The 17,066-nt window shown below is 41.9% G+C and overlaps 1 protein-coding gene across 2 annotated transcripts in view; it reads left to right on the top strand.

Annotated features, from left to right (window-relative positions):
• Positions 1 to 17,066, top strand: part of Cmss1 (cms1 ribosomal small subunit homolog) — a 302,972-nt gene that overhangs the window by 209,458 nt on the left and 76,448 nt on the right. The window contains exon 2 of one of the 2 annotated variants that reach the window (XM_076943033.1): positions 7,561 to 7,729. The exons of the other annotated variant lie outside the window; for it this stretch is intronic. The gene's annotated coding sequence lies outside the window, so the exon portion shown is untranslated. The remainder of the gene's footprint in view (positions 1 to 7,560; positions 7,730 to 17,066) is intronic. 2 annotated transcript variants of the gene reach the window in all.

The raw sequence follows: 17,066 nt of genomic DNA, 5'->3' as shown, positions 1-17,066 counted from the left end.
CTGGCCATCCTGTCCACAAACATCTCTTCCAGTAGCATGCTGGTTATGACTGCCTGCATTTGAATCTGAGACCTTGAGGTATAGCCTCCTTAAAGCCTGTATGCTGTGGGCTTTGATTTTATTAGTGTGACAATCACAAAAAGTTTTCCAGGAAGTGAGTTTTTTATATATGTTAGTATGAGTGAATAATAGGATGTTCATAGGGATAGTTAAGCTGGCTTGCTATATTACATTGTGTCTATTATTTTTATACTTAAAATTTTTTCTTAGTTGTTTTAGGACAGGGTTTCTCTACATGTGCATGCACCGTTGACATATTGTGCTAGCTGAGACTTAGTTACAGGACTCTCCTGTGTCGTAGCATATTTAGCAAGATACCAGCATCTAGCTGTTAAATATCATTTTGCAGGCATTCTGAAGTATCTCCAGACACTACTCAATGCCACCCTAATACAGAGTCACCTCTTACTTAAAAATACTTGCTTGGGAGTATGAACAATAGCATATTTAAACATTAGACTGCCTGAAGAGCTATGGAGTTTCCTAGGACAGTTCTTACCCATCTTCCCATTGGTGCTGCTTAAGGTTCTGAGAGTGCTGACAGACACTCTTAGGACCATACTGTCTTCGCACTGGAATTGCAAAGTCTAAGCACCTCTTGACTCTCCATTCTGGTATTTAAAACAGACCAAAAATACTGTTAAACTGAGGAGTCATATAAAGTGTGCTGTATAGGATTCACGCTATCCTATACATGTAAGGACCTGCTCCTTAACATATGGACCTAAGATATGCATATAAAAAGTAAATACCAAATAGTCATAATAAAAGGCAAGAATTTACAAATAGAGTATGGCAAAACCAAACTCCTTTATGTGATGGGGAATAGTCAAGTGCTTTTTTATTATGGATGTGAAAATCCATTCTTATTCTACTTTGCCGCTTAAGGCTGGTGGGTTAATTGATATCTTTTCCATCCATCAGTGAGAAGCTATCCATTTCCAGGACTCTCATAGAGATGGCCCATAGCATCTTAGTGAGCCAGCTTTTCAGGCCATAAACGGCACTTGGCATTCCTATTTCTGGTCAGAAGAGTGCTGTTCTGAGAAAGACATGCACAAGGTAGCCAGATTTGGCTCAGACTCAAGGTCCAATCAGTTTTCTTTCAAGAACCTTTATAGACACCACACAAACCCTCTCGTTTTTATACCCTGGCTTAAATTTATTGTTACAAGTTTCTGTTTCTGTGAGGTCCATAAATGTCACAAAATCTGCTTGTCAGCATGGTAGTCAGTCTTACTCTTGTTGATTTAAGGAACCGCCTAGGTTGAAGAGATATAATTCACCCTTCAGGCTGTGTTTTGTGAGAATGACCTAGTGTACATTCCACAGTCTGTAGAATTAGCTTGACTGTGGTTTCCGAAAGAATAAATTGAGAACTCCCGTTTTTGTGGTTTTATTTAATGTTTAGAGAAGTTCAGGTTTAATCTGGTAATTTGGAATGTATACATTTGACTGACTGGGTATATTTATGAAATTATAATTCTTTAGCAGCAATTTCAAACTCTGAAAAATTATGTGTGGGTTTTATTGTTCATGGTCAGGCATGTTGGCAGTCAGTACCTGACAGTGTCAAAGAAAGAATTTTTATACAACCCCTCAGGATATTTAACATAAGACTCCCCAGAACAGTTGACATAAGAATTAACCAAGTAGTTTTTCTTTATCTCAGACATGCTTAAATGATTGAATCAGTAGCTACCTTTTTCTCCCTTAAACCTTGACCAACTAGTTTAAATAAGCAGCTCTTACTTTATATTTTCTTAAAGTATATTGCCGGGAAAAGAGCTTCAGCACCTCCTGGGAGCCTGTTAAAAATAATTCCAGGGCTCAGTCCCAGGTCTACTGACTCAGTATTGCTATGGCATGAGTTATAGCTCATTGGTAGAATACTTGACATGCATGTGCAAGGTCCTGGGTTCAATTCCAACTATGGATGAAGTGTGTGTGCATTGGAGGTGGGGGGTGGAGGAACAAAGACAAATATAATCTCGGTAGATACGTCTAGCAGTCTGTGCTTGAATAAACTCACCAAATGAATCCCATGCACACTAACATTTGAGAAACATTTGTTTATATGATCAAAATCACTGGGACATAATTTTCTGTTGACCTTAACTCTATTGAAAGGACCTCGTTTGTCTAAGAAGTAGAGATTGTTTGGTCAGAAGCATACTCTATCTCTTTTGAAATAAGAAATCTCAGGGTTGGGGAGATGCATCAGTAGCTAAAGTGCCTGCCCTTCAAGCATGAGGACCTGAGTTTATGCCCCAGCACCCACAGAGAAACCAGCCTCAGTGACACATTCCTGTAATGGCAGCACTGGAGACGGGGAGCATTGCACCTCACAAGATAGCCATCTTGACCACGCTGATGACCTCTGGCTTCACTGAGAGACTCTATCAAAAAAGTCAGTTGTAGAGACATCAAGGAAGACACCCAATGTGGACCTCTAGCTTCTACATGCATGTGCATACAAGTATGTACATACATGACCACATACCACACTTGCTATGGCTAAGTTCTCTTGTGCTACTTCTTCCTTTCAAACAGTAATGCAGTACTTGTACCAAAACTCAAGTCTGCTTGTCTCAGGACAACTAAAAGAGCTCACTCCTTAAAGAAAGGGCTGGCCCATTAGATCTATCTCATCTGCTACACAGATAGGCTTCTCAGGTCTGCACTGTAGCCTGGCTAAGTAGAGACACCATGCTTTGGTTTTGTGTGCATCTATTAGTTTCAATCCCAGCTTTCTGAACGACTGATTTCAGAACTTACTTATAGGGTGTAGTGTTGATTTTTTTTTTCATACTACCTTTTAGAGAATATTCGCGTTAATAATCTGAAGTTGGCCATCATAGTTTATCTATGCCTACACATGAATTCTGATCAAGACTGCTTGTCAATTCACAGAGAAGGGATAAAAACCTTTCAAGGACTTGTTGGAAAGGAGCAATCTCTAAAACATGGAAGGCTATGAGAACAACCAATGGTAGCCATGTCTCTTCAGTGGAGTTTTATAAACAGGAAGTGTATGGGTGTGTGAGTGTGTGGGTGTGTGACATGAGGGGTGGAGGGGGGTTTTGGTCATGAAACCACAACTTGGTGGTCTACAGAGTGAGTTCCAGGACTGCCAGGGTTACATAGAGAAACTCCCCTCCCCCCCATCACAACATAGAAGAATTACCATTTATATATAACACAAGCACATATGGATGTTACAAGTGTACCTCACTTTTTTTCCCCAAAATGTGAGATGAAAATAATTATAAATTGTGGTTTTCAGCTAACTCATAATATTATCTGAAAATATCTCCCAGAAATCTGTCTCAGCCTAGCATAAAGTTTAAATCTAAAGTGTCCCCAAAGGCCCATATGTTGAAGGCCTGATCCCAATCCTATGGTAGTAATAGGAACTGGTAGAATATTTAAGATATAGGGAATGGTGGATGGACATTAAGTCATTGGAGCCATGTCTTTAAAGGGATTAGGAGCCCTGCACCCAACACATGCACTGCCTACTTCCTAGACATCATGAGACAGTCAGTTGAGACATTCTCCCTTATCATGGGCCTTGAGGCAGGGGGCTGATTGACTGTAGCCCAAAACCCCTGAAACAATGAGCAAAATAACCTTCCCTCCATGTGCATTGTGAATGACAAGCAATTCACCGCAGATATTTTAGTGGTGGAAATGGACGAGCATGGCGGAAGGTATAATATGATCCCTCTTTAGAGGACCACCTTTTAAACATATACTTCCTTTTCGTTATATAAACATGTTGTGTGTCTTTGAGCAGGGTTTGTGCACTTAAGTGCAGTGCCCATGGAGACCAGAAGATGGAGTCAGATCCACTAGAGCTAGATTAACAGGCAGTGTGAGGCACCCAATGGAGGTGCTGGAAACCAAACATGGGTCCTCTGACAGAGTGGTATACACTCTTAACTGCTAAGGCCCCTCTCTCCCTAGCCCCTGCAAACCCACTTGAGTATGTCCAAGAATTGTTTCATAGTACCTCTGCATTCCCCTTCAGCCTCTTTATCTTTGGTATGTCTTTCAAGCTTGTAGAATTGTGGCACTTTAAAATATATAAAGATCTTGAACTAAGCCATAGCCTCTCAAGCAGCAGTTCATAGCCCCGGCTTCTCCATAGCCTCACAGAAAGGAACCACACATCAAGTGAAAAAGAGTCCTCTGTAATGGAGTCGTCTTGGAAGTGTTTAAGTGAATTCACCACGCACCCAGAGCTGATTGCCTACAGCTTGCCTGGAAAAAGCATTACCATTGCAGAACAGTTCATTGTGCTACACAACCTGATTACAAAGTAATGAGAACATGCTATACCACAATGGCTGATATTCTGGGCATCCTACCTCCTCCTGAAGAAATTCATTTCTTACTGCCTTCTCATTCAGAGGAAAATGGTTCATTATTCTAGTAGTCTTGTAATTCATGTTACCCATTTGGGAAATATCCTTTTTATATGTACTTGTAATTTTCCCAGACTAGATGTCAACCTTCAATTTCTTTCCTCTCTTGTCACAGGAACAAAATTGTTCTCATTCCTTCTTCTCTTGTCACCAGGGCTGCACAGTGGTCCCCTTTCATGTGTCCTCTGAACCCAGCCCAAAGATTATGGCAAGCATCCTCAAATGTAGGCTTTGCAACTCTCATGAGGAAACTGAGGGCCTTTCTGCCAATGTTTCTGAAATATCCTCACCCACCTTGGTATTCTGCCATGTTTGTCTGCCTCCTGGGAATCAGAACTATGCGTGTTGATGACCTCTTCCTAGTGGCCAAAAAGAAGTTACATATGCATCCTATTCGCCACCATTTCTCTGGAGACTTCCACAAGAGGAAAGAAGGTGGTTATGTTGTCATGAAGAGTAATGCATTCCCAAGTTGGATTTTAATGGATAACTTAGCTCCAGGTTAGATTCTTTGGCAAAAAAAAAAAAAAAAAAAAATCACCATTTTTAATATAGCAGGTCGCCAGTCTGGTCACTGGAAGAGTTAATCAAATAGCTGCTATAGTTCAAAAGTACATCTGCATTTGAATAAAATATGATTCGTGTTAGAGAGCTAAACTTGACATGTTTTCCCCCAGGTAATAAAATGGCTCTTAATGAAATAAACGTGTGCCTTTCTCCAGCAAACATGCATGAAGGACACCACATAGTTAGGTTTTTCCAGGCAATGGTAAGGAACTTTTGACCTACCCCGGGTTGCTTCTTTTTTATCTTTCTTGGATAGTTATCAACTGTTAATCAACCTGATTAGGAGAAGAACCGGAGCCTTAGCTGTGCCACAGCTGAAAGGGGCAGAAATGTCTTGAAGTCACCTCCACTTGTCAACAGTCTTGACTGTATTGTCTGAAGTAGTACTACTGCGACATACTGGGACATGCTCAGGTTCCCTCTTTGTATACCTGTTCTCATTTGGCCTACAGCAAGAAACAGGTCCCCGTCGCACCTGTACTTTAAACAGTGCATAGCCCCTAGTTGAGATAGGTAATCATTACTTCTTATGGTGAAGGGATATTGACCATGATATTCTGACGCCCAGAATCTCATGTCTACTCCCATGGATCACTGCAGCCATTTAGTGAGGAGCCTCTTAGCATGGTTAATAAATATCTCCGGACAGCTGGAATCCACACCTGACCCATTTCCTTGCTTTATGAAACTTTAGATGCAGTAGAACTTTGGCATAACTACTGCAGTAACCAAAATAGAGAATACTTTCATGTCCCCACAGAAGTCCTTCGTATTGCCTGTTTTATTCAACTTTTCTATCTTGGCAAATCTTGGCAACCACTAAGCTAGTTCCCCTTCCTTTTGTGTCACCTTCCCTGGTTATCATCTGGAGAGACTCCTAATATCATATTTCACTCTGCTTCAACTCTCTTATCAGAGTGTACTGAAGATGCATCCAAATAGCTATGTTCACCAGTAGTTTGTTCCTTAAAGGGACTATAGTATTCCATCATACATGTACTGTATTTTGCTTCTCCACTCACCAGTTGATTAACATCAGGTTGCTACCTATTAAGGGCATTAGGAATAAAGGCATCGTGGATGTTCAAGTACAGGTTTTAAGAGAACATAACTTTCTGAGTGTTCCTCTATGAGTGGAATTACTGCACTTTGTTGTAAATGGATGTTTAACATTGTGTGAGGAACCCTGTTGTCTTATCTGCACTGCACTGCGTTCCTGTCAGCAGTGTGAGAGCATTGTCCATGTATTTGGCTGGGGAGGAGGGTGTCTTGTTCGGTGCTGTTGGTTGGCTGAATTGTGACTTCCTGTTTAACCTTTTTAGTACTGGTAGCTCATGGATTTAATAGGAATTGTTTTGTTTTTGTGATTCCAGTTTCTTTTTTAAGAGATTGTATGGAATGTACTTTGGCGTCATTCTAAGAAACTGCTGCTTACCCTCCAAGGTCACCATGATTTTCTCCGGTGTTTTCAACTAGAAGAAGCTTTTGGTTTGTTTTGTTTTGAACTTTGGTATCCGTGTGGGCTTTGAAAGTGAAATGTGGTCGCTTGTTAGTGGAAGAGGCAAAGGAGAGGTCCTCAGTGTGTGCTCCCTGGTCATCACGTAACTAAGTTAAAAGCTTGAGCTGACATGCAAGCGTAGTTTCATGACTAAAATTAATGTAAGTTATAAGTTGCCCGTGTAACCTTTAGACATCAATGAGTAAGGACAACTTGATCCTTCCAAAGTTAAAAATCATGCAAGTAGTATCTTATCTCCAAGAATGCATGTGATAAGCATAGTTAATACACGAGCAGACACCTGTTTGAAAGATTATTTTACATGTGTGGATGTTTTTCCTCCACAGACATCTGTGCACCATGAAGTTGTCATGTAGGGATCCAGGATCTAGATGAGGACATCAGTTTTCCTGGGACCAGAGTTGTAGATGGTTTTGAACTGCCATTCAGGTGCTCAGGATAGAGCCTGGGTCCCTTAGAAGAGCAGCCTGTGCTCTTGACCACCAAGCCATCTTTCAGACCTCACATTTCTGCTTATAAAATGCATTTCTGAAATATAAACCATTCCCTTACAGGTATCCATGGTTTTGTAGAAGACAGATATTGTGTGTAGTATTCTCAGAACTCAAGACATAACCAACGTGTGGGTTGCAACCTATTCTGGGGCCACATATCAGATATTCTGCATATCATCAGATATTTACAGTACAATTTATAAAAGCAAAGTTACAGTTATAAAGTAGCAATATAATTTGCTTTCTTTGTCTTAACAAATGGCTTATAGATTTGCCTACTAGCTTTCCAACTTTATTTGCCCGACAGAACTGATTTTATTAAGTAGGGTTCAGCTGTGTTTTCCCAATGCTACAACTTGTATATAATCAAACCAAACAACCCAAGGAAATTCAGTTGCTTTTCCCATACAAAGTATTAAATATGATATTGAACAATACTTTCCCATTCGTTCTCACTTAATAATACTTGGTAATATTTTGAATTTTCCAGCTTTATACAAGTGGTGATTGACTTAATAATAAACCTTAAAAGAATCCATGGAGATGAAGACAACAAGCTCTCTCTTTATTCACCTCAAACGAAATCAAACAAAAAGAATAGGGAAGAGAAACATTTCTAAAAATAATCCCTCTTGCTGCTTAGGCTTCACAATGTGGAAGTAAGTGTCCCTCACTATTGTTCTTTATTTGGTATTTGATGTCTGGATATCACTATTGTTATGTAGCATTTGAGAGGAAGGTGCCTATATAGGGACACTGTGTGTGTGTGTGTGTGTGTGTGTGTGTGTGTGTGTGTGTGTGTGTGTGTGTGTGTGTGTGAATTCCCTTATGTACATGGGTAGTGTATGAATTCATCATTCCAAAATGATCTGGAAGAGAAGACATCCTGTGACTATCAGAACAATTAGACACATTGTTTCATCAGGGCCTTGCACAATGTGAGCAGCCATGCTGAGCACAACCTCAGGCCCAAGGACAAGCCTTGTAAGTACCATGTTATAACAGAAACAACTGGATTATTCTAGTCTTCCTTCTGGCACTGACTGCTAGTTAGCTGACCACAAAGAACAAGTCATCTTGTCCTTCACATGGTTTCCTGGGTTGTGGGATGTAGGAACTCAATTAAGTGGTCTCTAAAGTGTCACCCAGCTCTGAACAAACACTGAGAGTGGAAGAAGTTACACTTTGCCTGCTCCAGCCATCTTTCCCTTAGTCTAGCTGCATGCAGCCACAGTCACCCCTACAGGTTCTCAGTGTTCGCTGCTCACTCTCTGTGGCTGCCTGTCTTAGCGCCATCTTTCTGTGCTGTACTTGCTCCATGGCAGTTGTGCCGGGACTGTGAAATACTGCATGGGCGACACTTCTGGTAAGGCCCCGCCCCTTCATCCACTTGGGCCCACAGGCAGCTGTTCGCTATTGGCTCTCCCCTCCCCCAAGAGCCACATTTAATTGTCCAGCTCCTCTAAGTCTTTAAGATAGTCCAGGGAACATTAGCTCACTGAGAATAATTGAAAACACCTTGTAGAACAGGGCAGCTGGGGATGCGAGCATGGGATTCAGTCAGGCTGGTCAGAATAAGGGAAGAAGTTATTCATCTGCCTTGTAACATTTTCCAATAAATTTACACAAGCAGCTCTGGAGGCACAGTAGGAAGCGTGATAGATCCATGGACACGTGTGACTTGCCTAGGCCCTCCTGATGGTTGGTGATTTCCCCACTCCCAGCTCCCACACTCTCACACACACAGACACACACACACACCTGAGCTCTTTCTTTGCTGAACCAGCCTGTGGCTTTACAAGGCCCCACAGAGCATCCTGTTATGTCTCCTGTCAGGTATTTCCCTTTGACCTTAGGTCAGTCCTAGCATGAGATGTGTCAAAGGGAAAAACATTCTGTATGAAGAAGCCTACTCAAACACTAAGGGAACCTACTCAGTGGAACTGCAGGAGTTTATACTCTGCTGCTCCCTAGGGGGTCCTTACAGGTATGCCAGTGGGGACAGGCAGACGACGCAAGTGTCATGCTGTCTCTAAATGCACCAGAGCTCCCTTGCTTCCTTCCATCCCACATAAGCTATGCTGTATTTTAGGAAAACTTGAACTTGGCATATGACTGTGTGTGTTGATATTTCTGCCCCCACTCATGTGTTAGTCACATGTGTCATTACTGTGACACAATATCTGACAAGAGCAACTTATGGACTGGCTTATTTGGATTCAGAGTTGAAGGTGCAGCCAATCTTAGTAGGAAAGTCACAGGACCAGGAAATAAAGGCAGCACCATCAGTCAGAAAACTGAGAGCAATGAATGCTTTTCATTCAAGGGAGCAAAGCAGTGCTGGATGCAGTGTAGCAAAGAAAGAGCATCCAGGTTTAGAGGTGTTATTTATCTCCCAAGCAGTAAACACTGGACGTTACTCTGTCACTAAGATCATAGCCATGGTCTAACAGAAGTGTCTGACATACACTGAAAACATACCAACCCCTCAGCTTTCCAGAAGCTTGTGTTTGAACTGAAGGCAACATCTGACATTCCTGTTTCTGCGATCCTCTGGAAAGGAATTAAAACAATCCTGGAACTCTAACTGTTTCCTGTAGTACCTGAGGCATGAGTAACTGGTTGTTCTAGACACTTTTCTTCAGAGAGGATTCCTCATGTGGTTGATGTGGGGTTCCGCTGTTCTCGTTCCATGTCAGACTTGGCTGAGTGCGACATGGAGATGAAGAGCACTGGTTGTGAGACCACTTCCCCAGGTTAGAGCCTTACTCCTGGCTCTTTCTAACTCTGTGTGCTACACTACGCTGATTGATTTTCTGAAGCTTATTTTGTTTTCCACATCTGGAAAGTGAGTATGAAGGTATTAACATCTTCCTCATGGTCATAATGATTAGTGATCTTCAAATGAATGCACTCCCAGTAGCTAGTGGAAAAACCGACTATTTTCTTGAACATTTTAAAGTTGGATTTAAAGATTTTCATCATTGGTCTTAATATGTATTTTTATTAATAGTCAGTAGAGTATTCTATAACATGGCTAAGTAAAAAATTGGTTGTGGCTGAAATAGCTCCTATTCTGGCAGAAGATGTTCCTAATTAAACACGGGCTGGAAAGTGGAAGGATGAAGTTCAAGAAGGAAGAGACAGCTTGCTTTAAAATCACTTCATATAATAGCCCTTGATTGCTTAAAAAGCTTAAGATTCATCTCCACATATCCTGAAGCCAATAGCATTTCTACTGATAACATGTTTGAATTCCAGGAAATTTGCATACCCCGAGACAGTAACGTACAAGACATATTAAGATGTAGATTAGAATTGGCCTTCTAGTAAGATGGGAAAGCAATATGAAGGTTAATAGATTCTTGGACAGTAAAAAAATAAGATCCAGATAGAAATTAAGGCCTGAAGAATGATTTTGCAGACATCTTTTCTGTGCACTTCTTGCAAACATTGGTGTGCTGGTGTACATCCCCTAGTTTGAAGGTCACAGGAAGGAAATTATGGTCAAGATATGTTAATTCTTTAGGACAATGCCTAAGATACAGTAAACACTGAGAAAAAAAAGTTACTAGAAGTTACTATGGTAGCTCTGCAATTCAAACATAATTATACACACATTTTGAGTTCCTATCTTGTCCTTACTACCTGTCTACATTTGCAATCCTTCAGTATCAGTGAAGGATTAGGAAAGTGCGTTAGCTCTATAGAAAACCCAATGGTTTCATCATGGGACAGAAGAACTCCAGATATGACTGCCGAGACTGTCCTTTCTTTTTTCACACCCATGTTTATTGATGTTCTACTTGAAGCAGCAAGGAACTAGGACAACAGAGATGCCCACCCACAGACAAATTAGCATATACAAAACAGAATATCTCTCAGCTATAAAGAAAAATGAAATGTGGGAAAGCGGGTGGCTGTGGAAAACATAGTGTTAAATGAAATGACCCGGGCTCAGAAAGAAAACAATGACATGTTCTCCTTCATCTATGAACTTTAGCTTATAATGTATACATGAAAATAAGTATTCGTGTGGAGTATAGTGAAGCATTAGAAGGGAAGGAGACCAAGAAAGGATACTGAGTGGTAAGGAACAACAAATGTAGATGAAAGGAGTCGGAAAAGAGGGTGGGGACAGAGCTTTTGTTTTCCAATTTCAGTTGTGTTATAGTCCCCCCCCCCAAAAAAATGAACAAGTTCAGCTTTCTGTTATTGAAATAGCTAAACCATTAAATAAACAAAGCAACTTAAAAAAATCATAATTTCCTAGAAGTCTTCAACATATATAGTATTGGAGTCTTACCATGAAATCAAACCATTGGCTAGTCTCTTTTAGAAATGGCTTCCTTAAACCAGGAAAACATCGTAAAGATCACAGATGATAAGAAAGACTGTACATTGCCTGCAATTAGATAGGTTGTGAATCAAATTCTGCCTAAGGCTATGCTGGGTCAGCTGGAAGAGGATGCAGAATCAGCCATTAAAAAGCACTGTTTTCCTTCACAAGTTAAAAATAATTCACTATGTATTAAAAGATTCAAAGTGTCATTCTGCGAATGTTACCAATCCAAGATTGAATTATTTACAGAGTGTATGATTTTGTTTCTAAATTTTTCAGGTATTTATTTGGGACAGGGAACATGCATGCTACTGTACACATGTGGATGTCATGCTACTGCATACATGTGGATGTCAGAGGACAAAGCGTGGGAGTCACTTCTCCCCTAAAGTAATAGAAAAATCCCAGTGAGCCTCAAAGTCAGATGGGAAAAAGACCTCTTAAGGTGGTCCAACTGAGCCACCTTCAGGAATCCATTCAACTTTTCGCATATTACACACACACACACACACAAATACAATAATGCTTCTACCCACCTACAGTTATATTAAAATAAAATAGTGAGTAGGGAAGAAAATTTAAGCTCAGAACACTTGCCATGTTTTTCATTCCAAAACTCCCTTTATAAATGTCCACATTGTCACATTGCTAGACGCTGTCCTAGCAAAAAGGATAAAAAGCCAAATAAGATTGTTTCAATCTATGGAGACACAGTTTACCAAGATGAGATAGACGTGTGAGCCACTTCCTTAAATACAATAGAATGTATGTATTAAGAGCACAAAGGTAGAAGCCTCCCAGTGTGCCCAGCTGGAGGACTGGGTTGTTGAAGTTGAGAAATCTGAAGCCTTGGTGCTATGAAGAGCATCCATGTTCAGATTGATGTTTGTCCCAACAGAAAGGGAATTAGGAAGGGAAACACCGAGACCCAGTTGCCAGTCCTTCTTACATAAGGAATAGAGGTAACTGGGTATCAGAATTGATGACTAATCCAGCAGGGCATGGGTACATGGCTCAGCCCTTGAGAGAGGAGACATGGTGACATGACCCTGGAAAGGAAAGCTTTGGAGGCAAGGGAAGCCTTGGAAGAATTCTATCAGCTCAGGATTGAATTCGGGCTCCATGACCCTGGGGATAGCCTCTTTAAGAGGTTGAAAGGTTGTATGTCCTTGGGGAGAGTTGAACAGGAAATGGAATAGGGGATGTGCTATGCCTAAGATGGGTTAACAATCGAGGGGGACCGATAATAGCAGTGTGGCTCATTTTAGATATTTAATCAACAGACTGCATGGAATAATTAGTGTCGTGTGGACTTTACAGGTTGTAAGGCCACAGAGAGACCATTACTTCAGGAGGTCCATTTTAAATCACTGACCCCAGATCAGCCCGGAGGCAGAGCTGTGCTTTTGCGGTGTACTGTGTGCTTTCAGAGAGATTGGAGAGCGCTCAGAAGGAAAGGTAGAGAAGCCAGGAAGAATGGGGGCAAATGCAGGTAGATAGCATTGAAAGACAGTAGATGGGACTGTTGGCCTAAGTGTGGTTTAGAATACCCAGGTTGTAAAAACACCAAGATTGTTTATCTGTGGCGGAGTCCAAGGCCTGTCAAGGTTAGTTAATTGTTCCATTGTAGGCTCTAATGTAGCCTCTGCAGAGAGGGCATTCTGATGCCAGCCGGAGAGAATTCTCCCAGTTAGCAAAGAGATCAGCTTTCCCTGGCTCTTCATTCCTGGCAGCATGGTCAGCTAAGGCTCACCTTACATCCATGCCAGTTAGTCCAGTACATGGAGAGCAGAGAAAGAAGTGTGGACAGTGCTGGCACCAAACCTGAGTGTGGGGTGAGAGTGCACTAGAGGCAGTGACTAGAAGACATGGCGAGCTGCATGAAAAGCACACACAGCCTTTCCTGCTCACAGGTTGCAGTCTGAGATGGTTGTCCTGCAGACTGGAAAGAACCTGTTTCCTACTTCCTGGCCAGCCAACCACAGTGCCCTGCTTCCCTTCAGAGGCATCGTCAGCACTCAAGCTGGAGAGCATCTCCCACTGTCTGGTAGCAAGTAGCCAGCTAAGGGCACAAGCAGGACCAGAGCTTTCTGGAAGGAAGCTTTGCTATTTGAGAAGAGATGATCTGCTGTTTCAGCAAGGTGAAGGTGGCCTAGGTCACGAGAAGCAGACTAAAAGCAGTAAAGGGTGGACGGCTGAAAGAGAAGTTCATTTTCACAGCCTCCGTTTTATTGAGTATGCCTGCTGGCACCCATGACTGTAGAGCAAATAAGTATATCCTTCAAAATAATATGTGTGCTGTCTTGACCCATTCTATCACAGGAAGCCTATAGTGCTGGGTGGATAAACATGCTCTCAGAAACAACCTAGTAAGCAGAGAAAAGTGAAAGTAGGTCGCCTTTATTTGCAGCTGAGTGTAGTGTCATATGCCTGTAATACCAACAGTCAGGAAACTGGACCAGAACAGTAGTGAGTTCAAAGCCAGCCGGAGCTACATTTTGAGATCTTCTCGAGAAGGAGGAAGGGAGGGAGCAAATCCTTCATTTGCATAAAGTGCTCATGGAAGAAATCTGTGTGCGTGTGTGCGTGTGTGCGTGTGTGCGTGTGTGTGTGTGTGTGTGTGTGTGTGTGTGTGTGTGTGTGTGTGTGTGAGAGAGAGAGAGGGAGGAGAGAGAATGAAGAGAGGCAGGGAGAACTAGTACTGCTTATTGCACTTATGTGTTATGTAAACATTCTCCCACTTAGGTCTGCCTCCAGACACTTTATACTATATTTTGAAACAAAGTTTCACTGTTACTTTAACAGAACTCAGACTTTCAATCCTCTACCTCCAGAAGTGTCTGGGGTTGCAGGGCTGTGCTCCTGTGGTTGCAGGACTGCTCCCAGGCCTAGCGTCTGCCTTCAAATCAACCCAGAATTTTGCCATACCTTTCCCATGACCTGGTTAAAATTTTTAATTATTTTATCATTTTAATGAGAAATAATTTTACATCATGGTTTGCATTCCATCACTACTTAATACTTGTGTGAACATCCTCACCCGTGGACAGATTCTCCTCGATTCTTCTGCTTTCTTCCTACTGCTAAAGATAGAAATTTGCAAATCCAGTTTTCTCCTTTGGGGAATATCACAGATTATTACTTTTTAAGTATATTTATATTTTATTACACTATGTGGGACAGGGGGATAATGAATGGATACACACCACAGTGACTATGTGTCTGTCAGAAGACAACTCTTGGGAGTTGATTCTCTCCTTCTACCATGTGTGTCCCAGAGATCAAACTCAAGTCATCAGGTTTGGTGGCAGGAGCCATTACCCCAGCCATTTCCCTGGCCTCTAGAGTATATTATGTTTAAAGTGCTTTGTAATATTTCAAGTGCGTATATAATGGAGGTGAGGATTCTTCTGTTTGGGAGATATTGCTAAGTCTTCTTATGAAAATAAGTCTTTCTATCTCCTGCCAAGCTCTGCCAGGATGGAGCCAGTTGGCAAGAGCAGTGTAGAGGACAAAGCAATGTCATACCCTCTGTTCCAGCCTACAGACACTAGTGGAGGAAGAAAGAGTGTGAGGTGGAGGCTCTCAATGCTGGGTGCTGTTTAAAAAAAGAAAGAAAGCAGACCAGCTGATGTGGGCGCAGACTCCATGGAGCACCTTCCTCAAAGTTTATATATTCATGTGTACCCTGTAGTCCAGGCCAGATGTCTTTAAAAGGAAGCTGTTGATTTGAAGTTTCACCAAATAAACAGAGAATCAAGCCCTTCTTTAGGGCTGCTTTGACCATGGGGAGGGCAGCCACTCAGGACTAAGGAGGAGTCAGAATTGGCCAGAATTTGGATCCCTAAGTTTGGGGCAGAGCAGTGATCTAGGCATAGCCACTCCATTCTAATGACTGTGCCACTCCTCCAGAAACTGCCATGCACATAAACTGGTGGCAGCTGCTCGACTTCTGAGCGAAAGGCCGAATGTATGGCTACAGATCTGGATAAACCTCTTGAGAGGTTTATTCTTTGCATGTGTGCTTGCATGTGCAAGTGCATGTATTTGTGAGATAATCAGATCCCCTCCCCCCCATTGGAAGTTGGATGTAACGATTTTATAGATAACTCCAATTATTCCTAGCTTTGAGTCAGAACAAACCAGCCCCGGGGAAGTTCAAACAAGAAAACTTGGATGTAGCATAACTAGCCTCCTGCAGTACGAATACTTGCTGCATTAAGATGATCCCACAGGAAAGTCTATACCTGTAGGTAGCGTTGTCAGGGAACCAGCTAACCTTCATGAGATAGAGCCTTATTACTAAAGAGAATCGAAAGCCCGCCTCTACCAAGCTGACCAACAACTCATTTCCCAAGCCGCCCGAAGTGAAGAGGTTCTCTAAGTTAGCTGAAGTATCTGTTTACATCCCTAATTTCCCTATGGGACCAGAGCCCATGTCACCAAATTGAGGTGTCTAGCCATTTTGAAGAGGCAGCTTCTCATTTCTCTGCAGCAAAAGCAGCTCTTTCTCCCTCCGGGGTTCCTGCCACAGTCATGGTACAGCTGGGGACTACAAAGCATCTCCCTCAGGCAGAGCACTGAGATGCCTGGCTGAAGGCTCCATTGCTGGTTGGCTGTCACTGACCTCTGCCTGAAGCAAGAAAAGGCCAGGACTACGTAGCTGTGGTCACATACAGCCTGTTAACTGCATCGATAGTCTTTATTTCTTCACTTAAGAACTCTGAGCAGCTTTTCTTAACAAGAAATTCGAACCACATTTTGTTTGAGATAGTCCAGAGAGCTGTAGCAATGTGGTTCCCATCTTATAAACTTTTAAATGAAACTATTCACAGCTCGCATCTTTGTTTAAAGAACAAGGACTTAGAGCACAGACCTGTGTTCTCAAGACCCAAAAGACAGTGACCAAGGCACAGAGGAATCCTGGGCAGAGCCACCAGCCAAAGCTTGCTTTGCATCCCCAGGAATTCAAAGTTCGTGTGAAGGCCTCTTCCAGTTGTGAGGAGTGCTGGTGAATTTGGCACTGTTGGGGTCATAATTTACACCAGTGTTTCTACTTCTGTTGTTTCTTCTCTCTGTAATTGGAAAACCTCACCAAGGCTCATTGCAGTCTTTCTGCTAACATGTCGGCCTTCGATAGGCTTCCTACCCAACTCAGTTTATGCTTGCCCAGCTCTCTGCTTGCAACTTGCTTTCCTTACAGTCGTTAGCGGTGGCTCTGTGCTCTTATTTATGTCTTAGAAAACATTTCCTAAGCATTCCTATAAAAGCATGCTGATATTTATGCCTCCGTCAGCTTTTCCATATGGTTTGCAAGGGTTATTTGGTAGATAATATGATTCTTCGAGGGAGTGAAGTTGAAATTATCTGTAAAATGATACATCCAGTTCCGGAACCCATGAAACATGAGTTAAGGAATTTAGACTAATACCTTTTGACACATATTTTTGAAAAGTCGGTCGTCTTCCCTGAAATCTATTCTCTTTTGGATTAAATATATTTTGTATCTAGCAATTTTATAGTTTCCAAGAAAGATTATGACTAAAACGTTGACTAATTCTAGGGAAAAGGGACTTTTAGGCTTAATAATCATGTAACGGGGAGGTGAAGGGCTCTGAGATTAACCAGATTTAACCTAAAGCATAGCATTGCTC

This window comes from Arvicanthis niloticus, chromosome 12 (assembly GCF_011762505.2).
Source record: "Arvicanthis niloticus isolate mArvNil1 chromosome 12, mArvNil1.pat.X, whole genome shotgun sequence".
NCBI classification, from domain to species: Eukaryota; Metazoa; Chordata; class Mammalia; order Rodentia; family Muridae; genus Arvicanthis; species Arvicanthis niloticus.
This window is presented reverse-complemented; position numbering and strand designations above follow the sequence as displayed.